The 20,995-nt window shown below is 46.8% G+C and overlaps 1 long non-coding RNA gene across 1 annotated transcript in view; it reads left to right on the plus strand.

The window, feature by feature from the left end:
• Positions 1-143: 143 nt before the first annotated feature.
• The window catches only part of LOC112626836, a 27,621-nt gene continuing 6,769 nt past the window's right edge, over positions 144-20,995 (plus strand). Inside the window, exons 1-2 of the long non-coding RNA XR_003119965.1 lie at positions 144-243; positions 20,563-20,632. This is a non-coding gene — a long non-coding RNA (uncharacterized LOC112626836). The remainder of the gene's footprint in view (positions 244-20,562; positions 20,633-20,995) is intronic.

Below are 20,995 nucleotides of genomic sequence, written 5' to 3' on the forward strand. Positions count from 1 at the left end.
ACCGCGAGCGCGCATGCGCTGCGCTCCATTTTTTATGAATGGGGGGCGGGAAAAGATCTTAACCCGTGATTGCTGGGACTGGCTCAAGCTCCACCAGGAGCCGTCGTTCTTTTACAAAGAGGGGTGGAGGTTCCAGTGGAGGTTGTTATTGCCTTTTTTTTTTTTAATGAATGGAGGGCGGCGGCGACTGCTGCAGCTGGGCCAGCTGCGCGGGCTGCACCCCCTCCCAGCCTGCGAGAGGAGGTAAAGGCCACCTTCACGCCACTGCGGGCCTGGGCAGGAACCGTCAGTGTCGCTGGGGGGCGGGGGGCGCTGCGGCCTCCGGATCCCGGGATGAGAGCAGGGTGGGGGAGGACATACCTAGATCTGGGGATCTCTGCCTCCCGCAAGCAGTCAAAAGAGGGGGCTGGACGACCCCTACTGGGGGCCTTCTCTTGCTCTAGACCAGAGACGCCAGGCGAGAGGGATCTTGAAGCTGCGTTTACCAAATATTAAGAAAATGTCCATCATCCGTATCAAAGGGTGGGGTGGGGATTGGTGAGTGAATCTGATTCCTTTTCCTGAGGCTGAATCTCTCGTGAGTGCTGGCCGCCCCTCCCCCCATGTCTTGGGTGTAGACAGTGACTGGGCCCAGGCCTCTTCCGGCTCCAGTAGCCCCCGGGGCGATTCTGGCAATTCAGCCAGAGGAAGCCTGGCCCTCGCCTCCCAGCGTTCCCCCCGCCCCAGTGCAATGTCCGCAGTGCCCGGGCGTCTGCCCGCCCTCTGCCGCCCTAGCTAGGTGTCCTCTCTCTGTCCCAGTCGGTTTCCTAGCCCTCACAGGACGCTGGCCTGAGGAGCCTCGGTCCACCGAAGGCCCACGGCCCTTTGCTGTTGTAGGCGCCTTTCCCCAATATCCCCCACCTCTCGCCAGCCTCCCCTCCGGGGAAGTGGGAGCGGCCGAGAACTGGCCAGGTGGATGGGTGGAGCCGGCCGCGCCGAGGATGCTGCCGGGGTGGCCTCAGGATTAAATAACAACGGGGCTCTTGAGCCGCAGAGGAAATGGAAATGGCTGGGGATCCTTTCTTTGCTGTTAATGATGGTGGCGTTGGGGGGCGGGGGTGAGGATCTGCTGAAGCCGGTGAAAAGAAAAGACCCCGCCATTAGGCCTGACTCCAGGAAGGCGGAGAGCCCTCGCGGCAGGCCTTGCTCCTCCCTGGAACGGAGGAGCCTGTAGCCTCCGGGAAGTCCGGGGCAGGGGGTGGCTTTGATGCGTAGATAAGAGCAGAGGCTTGGCCCTGAGTCCCTTGTAACGTCTGTCTTGCCGCTGTTCTGGCCTCACGGGGAGATTGTGTGGCAGTCTTTTTCCTCCTACGCCACTATAGGATTGTGCTTGGCTGTTGTCAGAGGAACCAATGAAAGGCTCCCAGCCTAGGGCTGAAGTCTGGCCTAGGGCTGGGACTGGGACTGGGACTGGGACTCTAGACAGGCAGCCCAAGGTCACCGAGTCCTAGTCTAAAATGTCTTCTCACCGTTCGGACTCACCTCTCCGTGTACTTACCCAGCTCCTGAGGGCACAGCAGACTCCCCTAGGGAACCTCAGCCTTCCTTTCAGGGGCGAGACTTCTCTCTAAGAGCAAGAGAACTCTCGGCCAGAACAATGGGTGCAGCTGTCCAGGACTTCCCTGTAAGGGTGTTGAAGTTCAGTTTCGCTCTCTCTGTCAGCTCTAGAAACTGAGGCCAAACTGCACCGGGAAGAGCTAGTAAATTGTAGCACAGATTTTCTAGATCTTTGCAACCTGGCTCTACTTTGCTACCAACCCTTCTCAGCATCACAGACCTAAAATCCTGTTTCTTGCATGTCAGTTAAGCATTTCAAACAATGAAAGTTGAAGCAGTAATTTTCCAGCTGGTGCTCACCCATGGCCCTTGCTGAAACAATTAGAAGGATGGGAATAGATAAATCTTAAATCTATGGCAGAATAGGAGGATTGGAGGAGCGGGGGGGGGAGGGGGTTTGCTGTCCTGTTTTTCTTTATTAGAGAAACTCAAGAGACAGACAGGATTACATTTCATAGTCTTTCTCAGCTTCCCTGAAAGAGAATTCAAGGAGACCCCAGTCTGTTGGGGAGAAGGAGGAGCTCCCAGTCTTGAGCTGGGAGGGGCCTCTGATGCTTATTTAAGTACAGCGAGATTCAGAATGTCTAGGAGGGCTTTGGAGGTCATATTCTGGTTGTGCTTGGAACGTAAGCTGAGGAATGGTTTGGAGCAGCAGTTATGAAAAATTCATTCATTCATTCATACATTCATTCCTTGATCGATTCTGTAGTGGGGCCTGCCCTGACTCCTGAGACTCAGTGGTGAGGGACAGACAGCCCTCCCTGCCCTTGCGAAGCGCACAGTGTTTTGAAAAGACAGACTGCAACATGAGGTTATAAGTGCTAGGAGGGAAATGAGCTTTCTCTGGGGTATGTTGCTTGCCGGGGAGGTGGGGGATGGTGGAAGGAGCTGATTCTGATTTGGTCATCAGGGAATGCCTCTGAGAGGGCGGCTTCTAGTTGTGAGTTGAGACCTGAAGACTGAGAAGTGAATCTGAGGGAGGATTGGAGAAAATCTCAGGCAGCGGGAGCATGGGTGGAGGCCGTGTGTGGGAAAAGCCTGGCATATTGGAGGCACTGACAGAAGGCCTCTGTGGCCACAGCTTTATGAGCAAGTTTGAAGTCAGCCTGGTGAGGAATTCAGATGTCATCCTATTAAGGATTTTAAGCAAGGTCTGACACATTCTGATTTGTGTTTTAAACCTCTCCAGCAGCCCTGGGGCCACAATTTAGGGGGTGAGGGGACAGAATGAAAGGTGGTTGGGGAATGCAAAGCATTTGCTCCATTGCAGGGTGAAGACATATTCCTTCTTTAGGGTTGGGTGGCCGGTAGGCCTGTGCTGGATTTATTTTTCTATTTCATCTGATTCTGTTCATTCCAAAGCTACTCTATGTCCTCCCCAGGTATAACTTTTCTGCTAGAGGCACATCCTAACAACTTTGCATTCCTGCCAGGGCTAATGACAATCTTTTATCCTGACTCCAATAAAAACATCCTCACTCCCGTCAGATTGTGGCCAGGGGAGTAGAGTAGGTCCAGTTCTGAGCTTTGGTCTTTTATTAATCTCCTAGCCTTGCTAGGACCTGGAAGATGAGTTAGTGTGATTGAGGAGAGGCAGGAATTCCAATTCAATGACAGTCACTTCTGGAGCACTTACTGTGTGCCAGTCCTATGTGCAGCATGTTTTCATATGTAAAATTTTTTCAAAAAGCTGGGTCTTGATTTTGTCACCTCTCTTTTGCAGAGCAGAAGTTCAAGCCTCCATTTTAAAATTTTATTCCACAAAAAATTGTTATTTTTTTGTGTGTTATTTTTGTGACACACTTCTCGTGTCAGGCATAGTGTCAGCTGTTAACAGTTATAGTGAGAAAAGGGACAGATACAAATTTTGCTCTTATAGGGCTTACAGTCAGTGGTGATGCCACAGGGAGGGCATGGAGAGATGAGGATGGCATGTGCTTTCTTCCTGCAATCTCCATCAGAACCCCCATTCATTTGTGTGTGTTCAATTGACATTTCTCAACCTTAGTAAGTGTTAAGCAATGGAAGCAAAGGCCCCCCTACCCAAACAGATTATCTTCTTCCACCTATGTAGAAATTCTGGACTGCTACCATTTATAGTCAAGTTTGGGAGATAGACATTAAACAAATAATTGATCAAAGAATCACTTAATTACAGTTAACATCAGCAGTGCATACAAAGTACAGAGAGCAAAGGAGGGGGGCACAGCCTGAGGCCCTCAAGAAAGTTCCCCAGAGCTCAGATCTGTAGAATACAGACTCAGCCAGACTAAGCTCAGTGGTAGAAGGCCCAGAACCAGGAAGGAGCCTTGAGGACCCTAGTCTTTTGAGGAAGAGAGGATGTGTCAGAACAAGAGGTTAGAACTCTGTCCTGGCACTACCTCCTAAGCTTTCTGGTTCAGCGTTTCAGCTGTTTCAGCTTTGGGGCTGAACAGCTTGAAAGACAGATGGACAGGCACTGCCCACAGATTGCTAGGGTTAAATCCTGCCCTTACATGCTCCATAGTCTCAAACAAGTTATTCAGACTTTATGTGCCTCAGTTTCCCCATCTATAATATGAAAACTGATAGTAGTACTTACCACAAAGAGCGGAGCTTGAATGCGGTATTGAACATAAGGCACTTAGAACAGTGCCTGAGCCAGGCATGATAGCTCATGCCTGTAATCCCAGTGCTTTGGGTGGCAGGAGGATCACCTGAGCCAAGGAGTTCAAGACCAGCCTGGGCAGCTTAAGGAGACCCCCCCCCCAACTCTACAGAAAAAAAAAGCAAAAACAAAGCTGGGTGTAGTGGTACATGCCTGTGGTCCCAGCTACTCAGGAGGCTAAGGTGGGAGGATAGCTTGAGCCAGGGATATTGGGGCTGCAGTAAGCCGTGATTGAACTAATACATATTAGATGATTATTCAACATATACAGTTGTTCTGATGTAAATAATTAGAATTTCAAGAGAAGCTCATTTATCTGGGTGCATCAAGAACTCAGAGAAAAGCAATCTAAAAAAAATTTTAAAGTCTTTACTAACAAAGTTAAAACAATTATACTGCAGTTGTCATCAATATTTTAACTAGAACAGTTTTTGCAGGACAAAAGCATTTTGAGGTTGGGCACGATGGCTCATGCCTGTAATCCCAACACACTGGGAGGCTGAGGCTGGCAGATTGCTTGAGTCCAGGAGTCCAAGAACAGCCTGGGCAACATGGTGAAACTCTGTCTCTGCTAAAAATACAAAAAGTTAGTCAGGCATGGTGGTGCATGCCTGTAGTCCCAGGTACTTGGGAGGTGGAGGTGGGAGAATCACCTGAGCGTGGGAAGTCGAGGCTGCAGTGAGCCAAGATGGCACCACTGCACTCCAGCCTGGGTGACAGAGTGAGATCCTGTCTCAAAAAAAAAAAAAAAAAAAAGTGTTTTTAATTGTGTGGTTGGCTACCTTAAATAGTTGACCAAAGGGTTGATTTTAACCAAGACCAAGATATGTTTGAAGAGTTTCAGTGGTAGCAGGTAGTGTGATATAATGCTGAATGTGTATGCTGTTGGTTCTCTTGAATCTTTATAAGGGGGGGGACATGTTAAACACTTGGTGACTTGGCATAATTCTTAATCTCTTCAAGCCTTGACTGTAGGAAGGGAATATACATAGCATCTACTTAGAGGGTTGCTGTAAGCACTAAATGGCATGATGCTTTTCAAGTAACTTAGCTCAGAGCCAGGTGCGTAGCTATTTTTGTGGTCTTCTAGTTGTTTTGTGTAACAGGGAAATTTTAAAGATTTGAACTTGGCTATGGTAACACAGGTCACTAGTTTCCTTTTCCCTGCCCTTCCTCCAAGACCCCTGGTTTTCACTCATGAATTTCTATGGCACAGTTCAAATTTGCATTTGTTGAAATTCACATTTAAATGCAAGCACACTGTCCATTTCAGATGTGAGAGCTAAATCCAGAACAGCCATTGTGAGCAGTGAATATGAAGAATAAAACAAAACAAAACAGAAAACCCCCATAACCCATCAGTGGCCAAGAGTAACCCCCTTAGTCCTTGCTTGCAAATCACAGAAATTCCCTAGTAACCTTGAACACTCAGATGTGTCAGTGGTTGGCAAACTCTGGCTTTGGGAACTCCATAAACGGACTTGGCCCAGGGTACTGCCACTTAGTTTGTTTAGAGATCTTAGGCAAGTTACTGATCACTTAGAGCCTCAGTCTTGTTTATATAATGGGCATGATGATTCCAACCCATAGGGTGGTTCAGTAAACACCTCATAAGTGTCTGTGTCCTTTATATAAAAGAGTGGGACCCTCAGGAGAAGCACAGGGATAAGGAATGCCCATCTGGACTTATCTAGATCAGCGACTTTCTGGAGGCCTGATCTTGGCTTTCACACTGCATGGGAGAGATGGAGGCTGGGCCTCTTTCTGACTTGACATTTGTGTTTTGGGCCACCTTTACTACTCTGGCCTCCATTCATGCCACTTCATTTGGTCATTCATTCATTCAACCAATATTTAAGCCCCTTCTAGATACCAGGCACCATGCTAGACCCCAAGGACACAGCAATGAATGAGTTAGAGGAATCCCTTGCTCTCAAATAGCTTAGTCTAATGAGGGGAGCATATAAAATTTAAACATCCACTGGGCGCGGTGGCTCACGCCTGTAATCCCAGCACTTTGGGAGGTAAAGGTGGGCGGATCACCTGAGGTCAGAAGTTTGACATCAGCCTGACCAAACCTTGAGTCACGACTCATCGGATGAATCTCCATTTGTGTAGTGATTAAGCGTGCAAGTCTTGGAGTCAGCTAGGCTTGGATTAGATTCTCACTCATCTCTACCTATCTACTACCTCTGTGACTTCAGGCAAGTCACCTAATGTCACTAAGCTTCAGGTCCTTTGTCAAATAGTGTAAATATGGGAGCGCTCATCTCATTGGGTCTTCAACCCATTCCTTTGTTTGAGAATGTTTATGGAATGTCTACTGGACTCTGTTTCGGGCACTGAGAATTCAGAAGTGAATAAGACAGATAAGGCTTTGCTCTCATGGAATGTACATTCTATTTAGGGGAGAGGGATGGTAGTTAAATAATTAAGATCATTTCAGATAGTGATACATGCTCTGGAGGTATCAGGGGGCTGTGGTCAAGCAATGAGGTGAGGGTGGTAGGGAAATCAGGGAGGTGATGGCTGAGCTGAGACTCAAATGAAGGAACAGTGCTTTACACAGAAAGGCTAGCTGGTGCAAGGGCCTGAGGCAGAAACAAGCCTGGTGTATGTAAGGAGCAGAAGGAAGGTTCATTTTGCTGGAGCTAACTAGCCAAGGGAGAGGGCTGTTTGAGAAACGCAGTAGAAGAGCCAGGTCATAAGGGACTTGAAGGCCGTGGTTAATAGTTTGCATTTTAAGATCGATGAAAAATCACTGAACGGTTTTAGGCAGGGGACCAATATGAGCTGATTTCCACAAAGATTTAAAAGAGATTTTATATATATATAAATATAAAATCGAGAACTTAGCACAGAGTCTGGCACAGAGTGATGTTCAGTATATGTTAGTTGCTGCTGTTATTATTGTTTTTTATTGTTTTTTGTTTTTTGAGACTGAGTCTTGCTCTGTCGCCCAGGCTGGAGTGCAGTCACTACAACACCGCCTCACTGGTTCAAGCGATTCTCCCACCTCGGCCTCCGGAGTAGCTAGGACTATAGGCGCGTGCAACCACATACACTCAGCTAATTTTTTGTATTTTTAGTAGAAATGGGGTATTACCATGTTAACCAGGATGGTCTCGATCTGCTGACCTCGTGATCCGCCTGCCTCGGCCCCCCAGAATGCTGGGATTACAGGCGTGAGCCACCATGCCCAGCTTACTGCTAATATTGTTATTATCGATGCCTTTAAAGAGCCTAAAAAATCTTCATCCTCTTTAAGGATAGGAAGCCAAGGCATAGTCATTACCATCCACGTGTAAAGCCAATCAAATCAGAGAACAGGATGCAGATTTTGTTAATCAAAGGAAATGCTTTTGGTCCTTTTCCCAAGTGTGAATTTTAAAGCTGAGGGTTTCTCTATGGTAGCAATCATCTGGAACCAACTAAACTCCTTCAGCCCCACTTTGCCAAAATGCCTGGAACTCAGTCACTTAGGTGCCATGGCCTATGGCCCCAGCCACCATTTAGGATCCTTGAAAAGGCTCCTGATTGATTGTTCAATCCAGCTGCCTTTGCTCTGGGTCTGATGGGCCCAGATGGGGAGGGGCTCCCTGTCCTCCGCCTTGAGTGCCCACCAGGTTTGCTGGGACGCCTGGCGAACCTGCCATCGCTGACTTGGAAGTTCTCCCACCATGTTCATGTCATGAAAAGCCCAGGGGCTGTTTTTATGTTTCAGAGAGGCTCTTGAAGGAAGCTGCCCTTAATTCTCTCTGACCCAGAGAAATGGAAAGTGAATAATATGTGGGCACAGTGGCTCACACCTGCAATCACAGAACTTTGCGAGGCCTAGGTGAGAAGATCGCTTAAGCCCAGGGGTTCAAAACCAGCCTGGACAACATAGCAAGACCTTGTCTCTACAAAATAAATAATGTGAATGAATGAATGCAAGCTGTGTAATGAAACTGGGATAAGCTTCTTGGGGTATATAGTATTTGTTTCGGGACAAAGTGCTTTACACCTGGTGAGGATTTTTCATTCCTTCATTCATCAGTATTTACTGAGCTTCTGCTAGGTGCCAGCCACTGTATAGCAGTGAGCAAAAAGGGTGCCATTCTCACCCTCATGGAGCTTCCAATCTAGTGGGACATACATGCGTCAAATAATTGCACAAATATGGTCAGGTGTGGTGGTTCACATCTCTAACCCTAGCACTTTGGCAACATAGCAAGACCTCATCTCTACAAAAAATTAAAAATTAGCCAGGCGTGGTGGTGTGCGCCTGTAGTCCCACCTACTTGGGAGGCTGAAGCAGGAGGATCCCTTGAGCCCAGGAGTTCAGGGCTGCGGTGAACCATGATTGTGCTACTGCACTCCAGCCTGGGTGACAGAACAGGATCTTGTCTCTAAAAAAAAGAAAAATTAGGCCGGGCACGGTGGCTCAAGCCTGTAATCCCAGCACTTTGGGAGGCCGAGACGGGCGGATCACGAGGTCAGGAGATCGAGACCATCCTGGTTAACACGGTGAAACCCCGTCTCTACTAAAAAATACAAAAAACTAGCCAGCCGGGGTGGCGGACGCCTGTAGTCCCAGCTACTCGGGAGGCGGAGGCAGGAGAATGGCCTGAACCCGGGAGGCGGAGCTTGCAGTGAGCTGAGATCCGGCCACCCCCCCCGCGCGGGGAAAAGGGCGAGACCCCCCCTCTAAAAAAAAAAAAAAAAAAAAAAAAAAAAAGAAAAATTAATTGCATAAATATAAGTAGAAAATGACAACAACAATAAGTCTTCTGTAGGAGAGGCAGTAATGTTCTAAAGGTATATAACGAGGACAGGGTTGGAAAAGTTTCTCTAGTAAGCGACATTTCAGCTCAGAGCTAAAAGATGAGTGGTGTTAAGTGGGGTTTGGAGGGTGGAGTGAGAAGTATTCCAGGCAGAAGACAGCATATGCAAAGGTCTTGAGGCTGGAGGGATCATGGTGAATGCAAGGAAATGCAAAATCACCAGTGTGACTACAGGACGGAAAATGAGGTGGACCCTGGTCCCAGGAGGAGCTAGAAATATGGGGGACAGGGCCCATGCTGAGGATAGATCACGAAAGGCTTTGGAGGCTCTCTCAAGGATCTGCACTTTTATGCTTCTCGAGGACAATGGGATGCTATTAAAGGACTTGAAGCTGTGGATATGTGTGTAAGTATTTGTGTTAGGGGATGACAAGATCTAATTTGCATTTTGAAAAGCTCATTCTGGCCACAGAGTGAAGAATGGCTTGCAAGGACCGCAATGGGTTCTGGTAACTGCCCATCCACATGCTGCCCCTTCAGTTCTAGGAGTGATAGTGGAACCCTATTGTTCCTGGTTCCAGGGTGCTGCACCATCCCTGTAGTTTCCCTACACTCTGCGAAGTATGTCTATTATGTTTGCAAATAGTTTCTTTATCAAATGACCTCTCCTCAAATGACCACATTTGTTCTGCTTGACTTTATGGAGAAATTATATAGGCTGGAAAAAGCAAGAGGAAAGTTTAGCAGTCATTTACCCTAACTCCTTTGTTTTGCTTGTGATACAAATGTATTACTGGATTTTGTTTCCTAGCAAGTCGGACAAGCTTTGTCTTTTCACTATTTTCACTACAGTGGAGTACATTTCAGTTTGCTTGTATTAATATGAATATTGAAAATTATCACATTAGTCAGATTTCTTTCTACTCTTTGTCGTGGTTTTTATTTTTGTGTTTCTTTCTACTTTCCTGTCTTATGGATTGGGCTTTTTTTTTTTTTTTTTTTTTTAATCATCTCTTTTTTTCCCATTGCCTAGGAAGTTACAGTCTCTCCATCTCTTCTTTTAGTGGATCCTCTAGATATTTAAAAGTTAATCATAGGCCGGGCGTGGTGGTGGCTCATACCTGTAATCCCAGCACTTTATGAGGCAGAGGTGGGTAGATCACTTGAGGTCAAGAGTTCGAGACCAGCCTGGCCAACCTGGTGAAACCCCGTCTCTACTAAAAATACAAAAATTAGCCGGGTGTGTTGGCAGGTGCCTGTAGTCACAGCTACTTGGGAGGCTGAGGCAGGAAAATTGCTTCAACCTGGGAGGCAGAGGTTGCAGTGAGCCCAGATCATGCTGCTGCACTTCAGCCTGGGTGACAGAGACCCTGTCTGAAAAAAAAAAAAAAAAAATCAATCACAGTTTCTATCCTCCTAAAGAATACAAGGACCTGGCCAGGTGCAGTGGCTCATGCCTGTAATCCTAGCACTTTGGGAGGCCATCCAGGAAGGAGATCACCTGAGGTCAGGAGTTCAAGACCAGCCTGGCCAACATGTTGAAACCCCGTCTCTACTAAAAATACAAAAATTAGCTGGGTGTGGTGGCACGTGCCTGTAATCCCAGCTACTTGGGAAGCTGAGGCAGGAGAATGGCTTGAACCCAGGAGCCTGAGGTTACAGTGAGCTGAGATCACACCCCTACACTCCAACCTGAGTGACAGAGCAAGACTCCATCCCCACCACTGCCAAAAAAAAAAAAAAAAAAAAAAAAAAAAAAAACCTGAATACAAGGACCTTAAATTGCATTAACTTCAATCTCTGCTGTCTCCCTTTACCTCAACACATACACGTTTATATTCTGTAGTCCGGTGTTTTCATTCTTTTTTTTTCTTCCCTCAAGCCAGATTAGACAGTATTAGTGTTTCTTTATACAGTCAGATTGTTACTCACATTTACTCACAGAGCTTCCAATCTCTTTTTTCACTGTTCCTTGTTATAAGAGCATATATCTAAGACTGACATCCTTCTGCCTGAAATTCATTGTTTAGAATTTCCTTTAGTAAGAGTCTGTTGGTAGTAAATTCTATCAGTTTTTATTGGGTTGAAAATGACTTTATTTCATCTTCATATTTGAATTCTTGAATAGAATTCTTGGTCGCTAGTTGTTTTGTTTCAGCACAATGAGGAAAATACCGCTCTGCTGAATTCCAGCTTCCATTGTGCCTGCTAAGAAGTATGTAGTGAGTCTAATTGTATCTTTTTAAAAATTGATCTGGGCTGGGCACGGTGGTTCGCAGCACTTTGGGAGGCTGAGGTAGGAGGATTGCTTGGGTCCAGGAGTTTGAGACCAGCCTGGACGACATGATGAAAGCCCATCTCTACAAAAAATACCAAAATTAGCCAGGTTGTAGTGGCTCTTGTCTGTAGTCCCAGCTACTCAGGAGGCTGAGGCAGAAAGGATCGCTTGAGCCCGGGAGGTGGAGGTTGCAGTAAGCTGAGATCACACCACGACACTCTAGCCTGCGTGACCGAGTGAGACCCCATCTCAAAAAATAAAATAAAATAAAAATAAAAATTCATCTGGGCTAGGCACAGTGGCACATGGCTGTAATCCCAGCACTTTGGGAGGCCAAGGCAGGACTGCTTGAGCCTAGGAGTTCCAACCAACCTGGACAGCATATCAAGACCCTGTTTCTACAAAAAATAAAAATTGACTGGGCATAGTGGGATGCATCTGTGGTCCCAACTACTCAAGAGGCTGAGGTGGGCCAGGCACGGTGGCTCACGCCTGTAATCCCAGAACATTGGGAAGCCAAGGTGGGCGGATCACCAGAGGTCAGGAGTTCGAGACCAGCCTGGCCAACATGAAACCCCGTCTCTACTAAAAATATAAAAATTAGCTGGGCATGGTGGTGGGCACCTGTAATCCCAGCTACTCGGGAAGCTGAGGCAGGGGAATCACTTGAACCTAGGAGGCAGAGATTGCAGTGAACCGAGATCATGCCAGTGCACTCCAGCCTGGGCAATAGAACCAGACTCCATCCAGGAAAAAAAAAAAAAAGAGGCTGAGGTGGGAGGATTCCTTGAGCCCAGGAGTTTGAGGCTACAGTGAGCTGTGATCCCATCACTGCAGTCCAGCCTGAGGGACAAAGCAAGATCTTATCTTAAAAAAAAAAAAAAGTGATGTGCATTTGTCACAGGCCCTCTGCTGTTTCACTGTAATATATCTAGATGTGAATTTATTTTTCTTTATCCTTCTTGGAATTTCTGGACCCAGAGTTTGGTGTTTTACAACAATTTGGAAAAATTATCAAGGCCATAACTAGTGCGAACCTAGGGCACAAAATTTAAGGATGTTCTCATTATGGAGCTTGTGTAAATATAAGGTTGGACCTGAGAGTGAGTGTCTACATTAAATTTAGTAGTCTACACATATCACTTATCTCACTCTAGCCTCTGTCCTATTCTATATAAATACTTCCTCTTCCTTATTGTTTTCTTTATTAAATACAAGTATGTATTGGAACCTATCATTTTCCAATGTCACATATGTTGCTCTTTGTATTTTTTAAATCTCTTTGTGTGTCTGGGTCACATTCTAGATTTCTGCAGATCCATCTTCCAGTAAATGAATTCTGCCTTTAACAGTGTTTAGGCTGGGCCTGGTGGCTCACCCTGTAAGCCCAGCACTTTGGGAAGCTGAGGCAGGAGGATTGCTTGAACCCAGGAGTTCAAGACCAGCTTGAGCAACATAGCGAGAACCCCATCTCTACAAAAAATTTAAAAATTAACTGGTCATGGTGGCATGCAGCTGTGGTTCCAGCTACTCAGGAGGCTGAGATGGGAGGATTGCTTGAGCCTGGGAGGTAAGGCTGCAGTGAGTCATGGTCACACCACTGCACTCCAGCCTGGGCAACAGAGTAAGACCTTGTCTCAAAAAACCAAAAACAAAAAGTGTTTAGTCTGTTAGTCTGCTATTTAAACCACCGTACATTTTTTTGTTTTGTTTTGTTTTTTCCAATTTGGCTTAGTTATTTTACAGCCTTTTGCTCCTGTCTCATTTATTTAAGCCTCACATTTACTTCTTAAAATATAGTAAATATACCTATTTATATTCTGTGCTTGATCATTTCTATATCTCATATTTTTGTGGGTCTGATGATGCTGTCTGTTGTTTCTGCTGGTTCTCACTCACACTGCCTTATTTCGTGCGTATTTTGTGATTTTAACTTTAGGCTCAAGTTTCCTGAAACTTTGTGGGCATTTCTTTGAGCTATGGGTTGAAATCGTAGTCCTTCAGTGATCTTGGCTCACCGCAACCTCCACCTTCCAGGTTCAAGCGATTCGCCTGCCTCAGCCTCCTAAGTAGCTGCAATTACAGGGGTGTGCCACCACGTCTGACAATTTTTTTTTTTTTTTTTTTTTTGAGACAGATTCTTGCTCTGTCACCCAGGCTATAGTGCAATGGCGTAATTTCAGCTCACTGCAACCTCTGCTTCCCAAGTTTAAGCGATCCTCCTGCCTCAGCCTCCCAAGTAGCTGGGATTACAGGCCAGTGCCATCACGCCCAGCTAATTTTTGTATTTTTAGTAAAGACGGGGTTTCACCATGTTGTCCAGGCTGGTCTCAAACTCCTGACCTCGTGGTTCACCTGCCTCAGCCTCCCAAAGTGCTGGGATTACAGGCATGACCCACTGTAATTTTTGTATTTTTAGTAGAGACAGGGTTTCACCACGTTGGCCAGGCTGGTCTCGAACTCCTGACCTCAAGTGATATGCCCAACTTGGCCTGTATTTACTTTTAACAGCTATATTTACTGGGGTTTATTCCTATTAGGAACTCCTTCTAGCCACAGTGGCTTACACCTGTAATCCCAGCACTTTGGGAAGCCTGAGGCAGGAGGATTGCTTGAGCCCAGTACTTCATGACCAGCCTGGGCAGCAGAGCTCCTTGTGCAACGAACTTTATCTCCTGTCCCCCTCACCTCCTATGTTAATCAAAATGGAAGCTTCAAGTCATCAAGTTGTAGCAAATACCCTCAATCTAAAGCTGTCTTGTGCATTCACCTATGTTTCAGAATTCCCTTTTTCATTTATTTTGTTGGTCTCTGAATATTCCTTACTTTTTTTGCCAGTTCAGCAATGCATTTTTGGGGGAAAAAAAAAGGATATTTCAATGTTTGTTTGTGTGTGTTTTTTTTTAATCAGAAGGCCATCTGATAGTATGGCCAGCATACTATCAGAAACTGAACAAATTCCTTTACATTTTTGCAGAGAGAAAGAGGAGTAGAATGATGTAGTGTAAGAGTTTTGAGGCCGGGCATGGTGGCTCACGCCTGTAATCCCAGCACTTTGGGAGGCTGAGGCAGGCAGATCACCTGAGATCAGGAGTTCAAGACCAGCCTGCCAACTGGGCAAAACCCCGTCTCTACTAAAAATACAAAAATTAGCTGGGCGTGGTGGCACGCACCTGTAATCCCAGCTACTTGGGAGGCTGAGGCAGGAGAATCTCTTGAACCTGGGAGGCGGAGGTTGCAGTGAGCTGAGATCATGTCACTGCACTTCAGCCTAGACGACAGAGTGAGACTTCATCTAAAAAAAAAAAAAGTTTTGAGGCTAGGTCATACTGGGTTCAAATCCACATTTAATACTAGGGCTGCCATAACAAAATACCACAGGCTGGGTGGCTTAAACACCAGAAATGTATTTTCTCTCAATTCTGGAGGCAAGAAGTCTGAGATGAAGGTGTTGACAGGATTGGTGTCTTCTGAGACTGCGCTTCTTGGCTTGGGAGATGGCTGTCTTCTCCCTGTGTCTTCACATGGACTCCCCTTGCTCTGTGTCCTAATTTCCTCTTCTTCCTATTAGGACACTAGTCATACTGGGTTATGGCTCACCCTGGTGACCTCATTTTTACATAGTTACTTCTTTAAAGATCTATCTCCAAATATGGTCCTATTCTGAGGTGGCAGGGGCTAGAACTTCAACATATGAATTGGGGGGAATGCAGTTCAGCTCATCACAGGAGACAAGAAGCAGAGACCGAGAGGGGAGAAAGGAGGATGATAAAAAAGGGGATCCCGCAGTGGCTCACGCCTGTAATCCCAGCACTTTGGGAGGCTGAGGCGGGTGGATCATAAGGTCAGGAGTTCAAGACTAGCCTGGCCAACATAGTGAAACCCCATCTCTACTAAAAATACAAAAAATTAGCTAGGCGTGCTGGCGGGTGCCTGTAATCCCAGCTGCTCAGGAGGCTGAGGCAGAAGAATTGCTTGAACCAGGGAGGCAGAGGTTGCAGTGGGCTGAGATCATGCCACTGCCTTCCAGCCTGGGCGACATGCAAGACTCTTGTCTCAAAAAAAAAAAAAAAAAAAAGTAGGGGAGTCCTCCAGAGAAGCTGAAGGAGGAGAAAGGTGCTAGGAGAGGGACATCAAGTGTTCAATATTTTAGAGAGGTTGTGAGGGGTGAAAATGGAGGAAAGAGGGGCTTAGCAATGGTCACTCCCTGAGAATTACCTATGAGGAAGTCATCTCGGTAGAGGCAGAGGCTAGACCAGCATGGTGAGGAGCACAGGGGACGCCGAAGTCAAAGTGGGAGATGCTCTGTAGAGGTTCACTGAGTGAATACAATGCACTTCTTTTCCTCACTCCTCTAATATTCCATGGCTCTGGGACTTGGTTTCTCCTTAGAAACTCTGAGGTGAAGGCTGCATTCTAGGACCCTGACCCTGAACTTGTTCATCATATGCAACTGGGTCTTGAGGACGAGCCAGGAAGAATAGAATATCTTTTCTCCTGGGAAGCCAGAGAGAGAGAGAGAGAGAAAAGAAGGGGGAGAAGGAGGAGGAGGAGGGAGGCAAAGAAGAAAGAGCTGAGAGAAAAACAAACCAAACCACATTGTCACTAATCTGCCACAGCCATAAAGAAAAGAGTGGGGTGACATAGGAAGTTAGAGAGGCCTTGGGGGCCATTTTGCAATTTTCCTGTCTGCCCTCCAGAAAGGAAGAGGTTGTTCATTCAGTCATTTATTTAAAAAAAAAAAAAAATTCTAATTAAGCACCTACTCCTACATCCTAGTTGGATGCTAGGCTAGGCCAGAGGGAAACCTCAGTGAAGCAGATACCAAATATTTATTGACTGCTTATGTAACACCATGTCTTGTGCTAAGCATTTGGTGTACATCCTGCTCTCAAGGACAGTCTAAGATGGGGACTATTGGTGTGGCTTTTATACCAGTGGGGAAATGGGCTAACTGAAGCTTAGGATGGTTCGGAAACTCACTGGAGGCCACAGAGTGATAATAAGCCATGTGGACACAGAGCAGGGGCACCTTTACCAACTCCGTCTTTACCCAGGCCCCTGAGGCTTCTCCCAGGCCACAGTCAGTGGCTGCTTGGAGTTGTGGATGAGTCAGGACAGCTGGGGATAAGCAGTCCCAGTTCCTGCCCGCCCATCCTGTCCTTGGCCTGAGAAAGGACAGGCACTGGGGAGGGATGTGGGCTGGGACAATAGTGCCACGTCACTGCTGATGAGAGGCCTGTGTTCTCCTCCCAGCCACCACCTGAAGTCCATTTCAGCTACTGTCCTTGCTGTCACACACCTGTCCCAGCACCACTGAAAACACCTGGGATTGTGTCTCAGGAACCAAAAACGCATTTCCTTCCTTCTCTGGGGTTTCCTCAAGGGTACACTTGAGAGCACAACCGGTTTCTGAAATTCGATTCCCAAATGCCCAGGATTTCCCCTGTGGTTCCAGAGAAAGGGAGATATGTGGCTTCTGTGAACACCTATTGAGTGGAATCATGAGGAAGCAACCAGTGACCTTTCTTCTATTTTGAGATGAGGAGGTAGGTGGCTGTGCTGCTGACCAGTGAGTGAGTCAGTGGGCCCAGGCACTGAACAATGTGTATAGGTGGAGAACTCGGGAGGTAGAACCACATTTAAAGAAATGCTTCTGGTCATTCTGGTCTAATTTGGCAATGAAATAATTTTAAAACTGAAGGAGTCCACAGAGATCTGTATACAAGAATGTTTAACGTAATGTTTTAGTAGTAACAACCTAAGTGTCCAACTGTAGGGGACGGAGGAAATCAACAATGGCTGATCTCTAAAAAGGAAAGCTACGCTGTCATTAAGCAGTGTGTGGTGGATCTATTAGGTGTGGATACAGAAAGGTGTTCAAGACTGATTGTTAAGAGAATAAAGCAAGGCACGAAACAGTGCATATGTGTATATGCAGAAGTGTATATATGCTTCTGTGTAGCCATGGGTGATTTTTGAAAATGCACAAGAGAAGCCACTAACTTGAATTGGCTTACTTCCAGAGTAGGAATGGGGGTTCGGGTGGGGAGTGAGACATTTACTCTTCACTTTACACTCTTCTGTACTTTAAAATTTTTTAAAGTAATGAGCATCTATTGCTTGTATAATACAATGATAATAATACAGTAGAAAAAAGAAAGGCTTAAGAAGGCTCGCAAACCAAAGGTACCAAAACAATTCAGCATAGCATCCCGGAGTGCTGGGGGTAGGAGGAATGATGAAGTGGGGTCCGAGATGAACTTGCATATTGGAAACTGTCCCTAGCCACTGCTTGCAGAACTATACTTTGAACAATCCAGGGTGGTCACAGAGTCAGGGACTGGCAGGAAATCACTGTTTGCCAGGCTGATCAGTGACAGAACGAATAAAACAAAATCAAGGCCAAAGTTCAGCTCCAAAAACAGGGACTGAATTGTCTACTGTAGTAATAGCCAAGGCTGGGTGCCGTGGCTCATGCCTGTAATCCCAGCACAGGCATGGGTGGGTGGATGATCTGAGGTCAGGAGTTTAAAGTTGGGGACATCTGCTCAAGGTGTGAGGATCTCCAGGTGTGTGATCTCGGCTCACTCCGCTTCCCAGGTTCAAGTGATACTCCTGACTCAGCCTCCCAAGTAGCTGGGACTATAGGCGCGTGCCACCATGCCCAGCTAATTTTTTTTTTTTTTTTTTTTTTGAGATGGAGTCTCGCTCTGTCGCCCAGGCTGGAGTGCAGTGGCCGGATCTCAGCTCACTGCAAGCTCCGCCTCCCGGGTTTACGCCATTCTCCTGCCTCAGCCTCCCAAGTAGCTGGGACTACAGGCGCCCGCCACCTTGCCCGGCTAGGTTTTTTTTTTTGTATTTTTTTGTAGAGGTGGGGTTTCACCGGGTTAGCCAGGATGGTCTCAATCTCCTGACCTTGTGATCCGCCCGTCTTGGCCTCCCAAAGTGTGGGATTACAGGCTTGAGCCACTGCGCCCGGCTAATTTTTGTATTTTTAGTAGAGACGGCGTTTCACCATGTTGGCCAGGATGGTCTCGATCTCCTGACCTCGTGATCCGCCCACCTCAGTCTCCCAAAGTGCTGGGGTTACAGGCATGAGCCACCACGCCTGGTTGATGAATTCAGTTTTCATTCCAAACCTCCCTTCTTCTCAAGATGGTAAAGACTAGAACAAGAATTTATAAGAATTCTTTCTATGCTCCTAATATCAAAGTGACATTTTTCCCCCTAAAGCAATCCTATTCTCTACCCTAAAGTCTGGAGCATGCACCAACTGGTAAGGGCATTTGTCAAACATTTTATTATAGATTGTATCTTTTAATAAAAAATAGTATTGTGACCATTCCTCTATTTATTTGTTCATTTTTTTTTTTTTGAGACGGAGTCTTGCTCTGTCTCCCAGGCTGGAGTGCAGTGGCCGGATCTCAGCTCACTGCAAGCTCCGCCTCCCGGGTTCCCGCCATTCTCCTGCCTCAGCCTCCCGAGTAGCTGGGACCACAGGCGCCGCCACCTCGCCCGGCTAATTTTTTGTGTTTTTAGTAGAGACGGGGTTTCGCCGTGTTAGCCAGGATGGTCTCGATCTCCTGACCTTGTGATCCGCCCGTCTCGGCCTCCCAAAGTGCTGGGATTACAGGCTTGAGCCACCGCGCCCGGCCTATTTGTTCTATAAATATTTATTGAGTGGCACTATGGCTGTGAATTTTCTTTTTTTTTTTTTTTTTTTTTTTTTGAGACGGAGTCTCGCTCTGTCGCCCAGGCTGGAGTGCAGTGGCGCAATCTCGGCTCACTGCAAGCTCCGCCTCCCGGGTTCACGCCATTCTCCCGCCTCAGCCTCCCGAGTAGCTGGGACTACAGGCGCCCACAACCGCGCCCGGCTAATTTTTTGTATTTTTAGTAGAGACGGGGTTTCACCGTGGTCTCGATCTCCTGACCTTGTGATCCGCCCGCCTCGGCCTCCCAAAGTGCTGGGATTACAGGCGTGAGCCACCGCGCCCGGCCCGGCTGTGAATTTTCAGCTGTCGTGTTCACAATTGAGTGGAGGGCACAGACAAGTTAACAGGTGGTAATGATATGACAAATGAGCGCACAACACAACCAGGTGTTGTGCGATCTCCTAGGGGGCATATCCACCTAGCCTTGGAAGGAGAGGTAGCCAGGAAGGGAAGTTTCCCTGATAAGAATAATGAAGTGGGCCAGGCGCGGTGGCTCACGCCTGTAATCCCAGCACTTTGGGAGGCTGAGGCGGGTGGATCATGAGGTCAGGAGATCAAGACTGTCCTGGCTAACACGGTGAAACCCTGTCTCTACTAAAAATACAAAAAAATTAGCCGGGCATGGTGGGCGCCTGTAGTCCCAGCTACTCAGGAGGCTGAGGCAGAAGAATGGTGTGAACCCAGGAGGCAGAGTTTGCAGTGAGTGGAGGTCGTACCACTGCACTCCAGCCTGGGCAACAGAGCAAGACTCCATCTCAAAAAAAAAAAGAAAAAAAAGAATAATGAAGTGTTAGCTATACAGGTGCAAGGGTGAGGATGGGGATATGTGTTCAATTGCCAAAACAAAACAAAACAAAACAAAAAAACCTTTGTAGTTTAAAGACCTGGACACTGGAGAGGCCTAGGTTTATTGAGGAGCAGAAGTGGTGTCAAGGAACAATTTATAATCTAGAGGTTGGGAATGGTAGGGGACAGTGGTTGATTAATGGGTGTAAGTATATACTTGGAAGAAATAAGACCTGGTGTTCAATAGATTAGTAGGATAACTATAGCTAACATCAACCAATTGTACATTTCAAAATAGCTAGAAGAAAATAATCGAATGTTCTAAGCATAAAGAAAATATCAGCATTTAAGATGATGGATATCCCAATTACCCTGACCTGATTATATGAATACATGAAATTATCACATGTACCCTGAAAACATGTACATTTATTAATGTAGTAACAACAAAAAAATGAAGCTAAAAAAAATCTAGAATTTTATACCTAGCAAAACAATCAGAATATGAGAACAGGCAGGGCGCAGTGGCTCACATCTGTAATCTCAGCACTTTGGGAGGCCAAGGCAGGCAGATCACCTGAGGTCAGGAGTTCGAGACCAGCCTGGCCAACATGGTGAAACCCCCATCTCCACTAAAAATACAAAAATTAGCTGGGTGTGGTGATGCGTCTCTATAATCCCAGCTACTCGGAAGGCTGAGGCAGGAGAATTGCTTGAACCCAGGGGGCGAAGGTTGCAGTGAGCCGATATTTACTTCTGTGTATCTCTTTCCAGGAAGCTAGTAGAAGATTTATACCAACAAAACCAAGGAGTAAACAACTTGAGAATAACTGTGTGAGCTCAGGTAGGCAAGGGCTGGATCAAAAGTGTTGTATAGGCACAGTAAGGAGTTTGAACTCCATCAAATGCCAAAATTACTAAAGTCATAATAGAATGATAGGCCGGGCGCGGTGGCTCAAGCCTGTAATCCCAGTACTTTGGGAGGCCGAGACGGGCGGATCACAAGGTCAGGAGATCAAGACCATCCTGGCTAACCCGGTGAAACCCCATCTCTACTAAAAAATACAAAAAACTAGCCGGGCGAGGTGGCGGGCGCCTGTAGTCCCAGCTACTCGGGAGGCTGAGGCAGGAGAATGGCGTAAACCCGGGAGGCGGAGCTTGCAGTGAGCTGAGATCCGGCCACTGCACTCCAGCCTGGGCGACAGAG

This window comes from Theropithecus gelada, chromosome 6 (genome assembly GCF_003255815.1).
Source record: "Theropithecus gelada isolate Dixy chromosome 6, Tgel_1.0, whole genome shotgun sequence".
NCBI classification, from domain to species: Eukaryota; Metazoa; Chordata; class Mammalia; order Primates; family Cercopithecidae; genus Theropithecus; species Theropithecus gelada.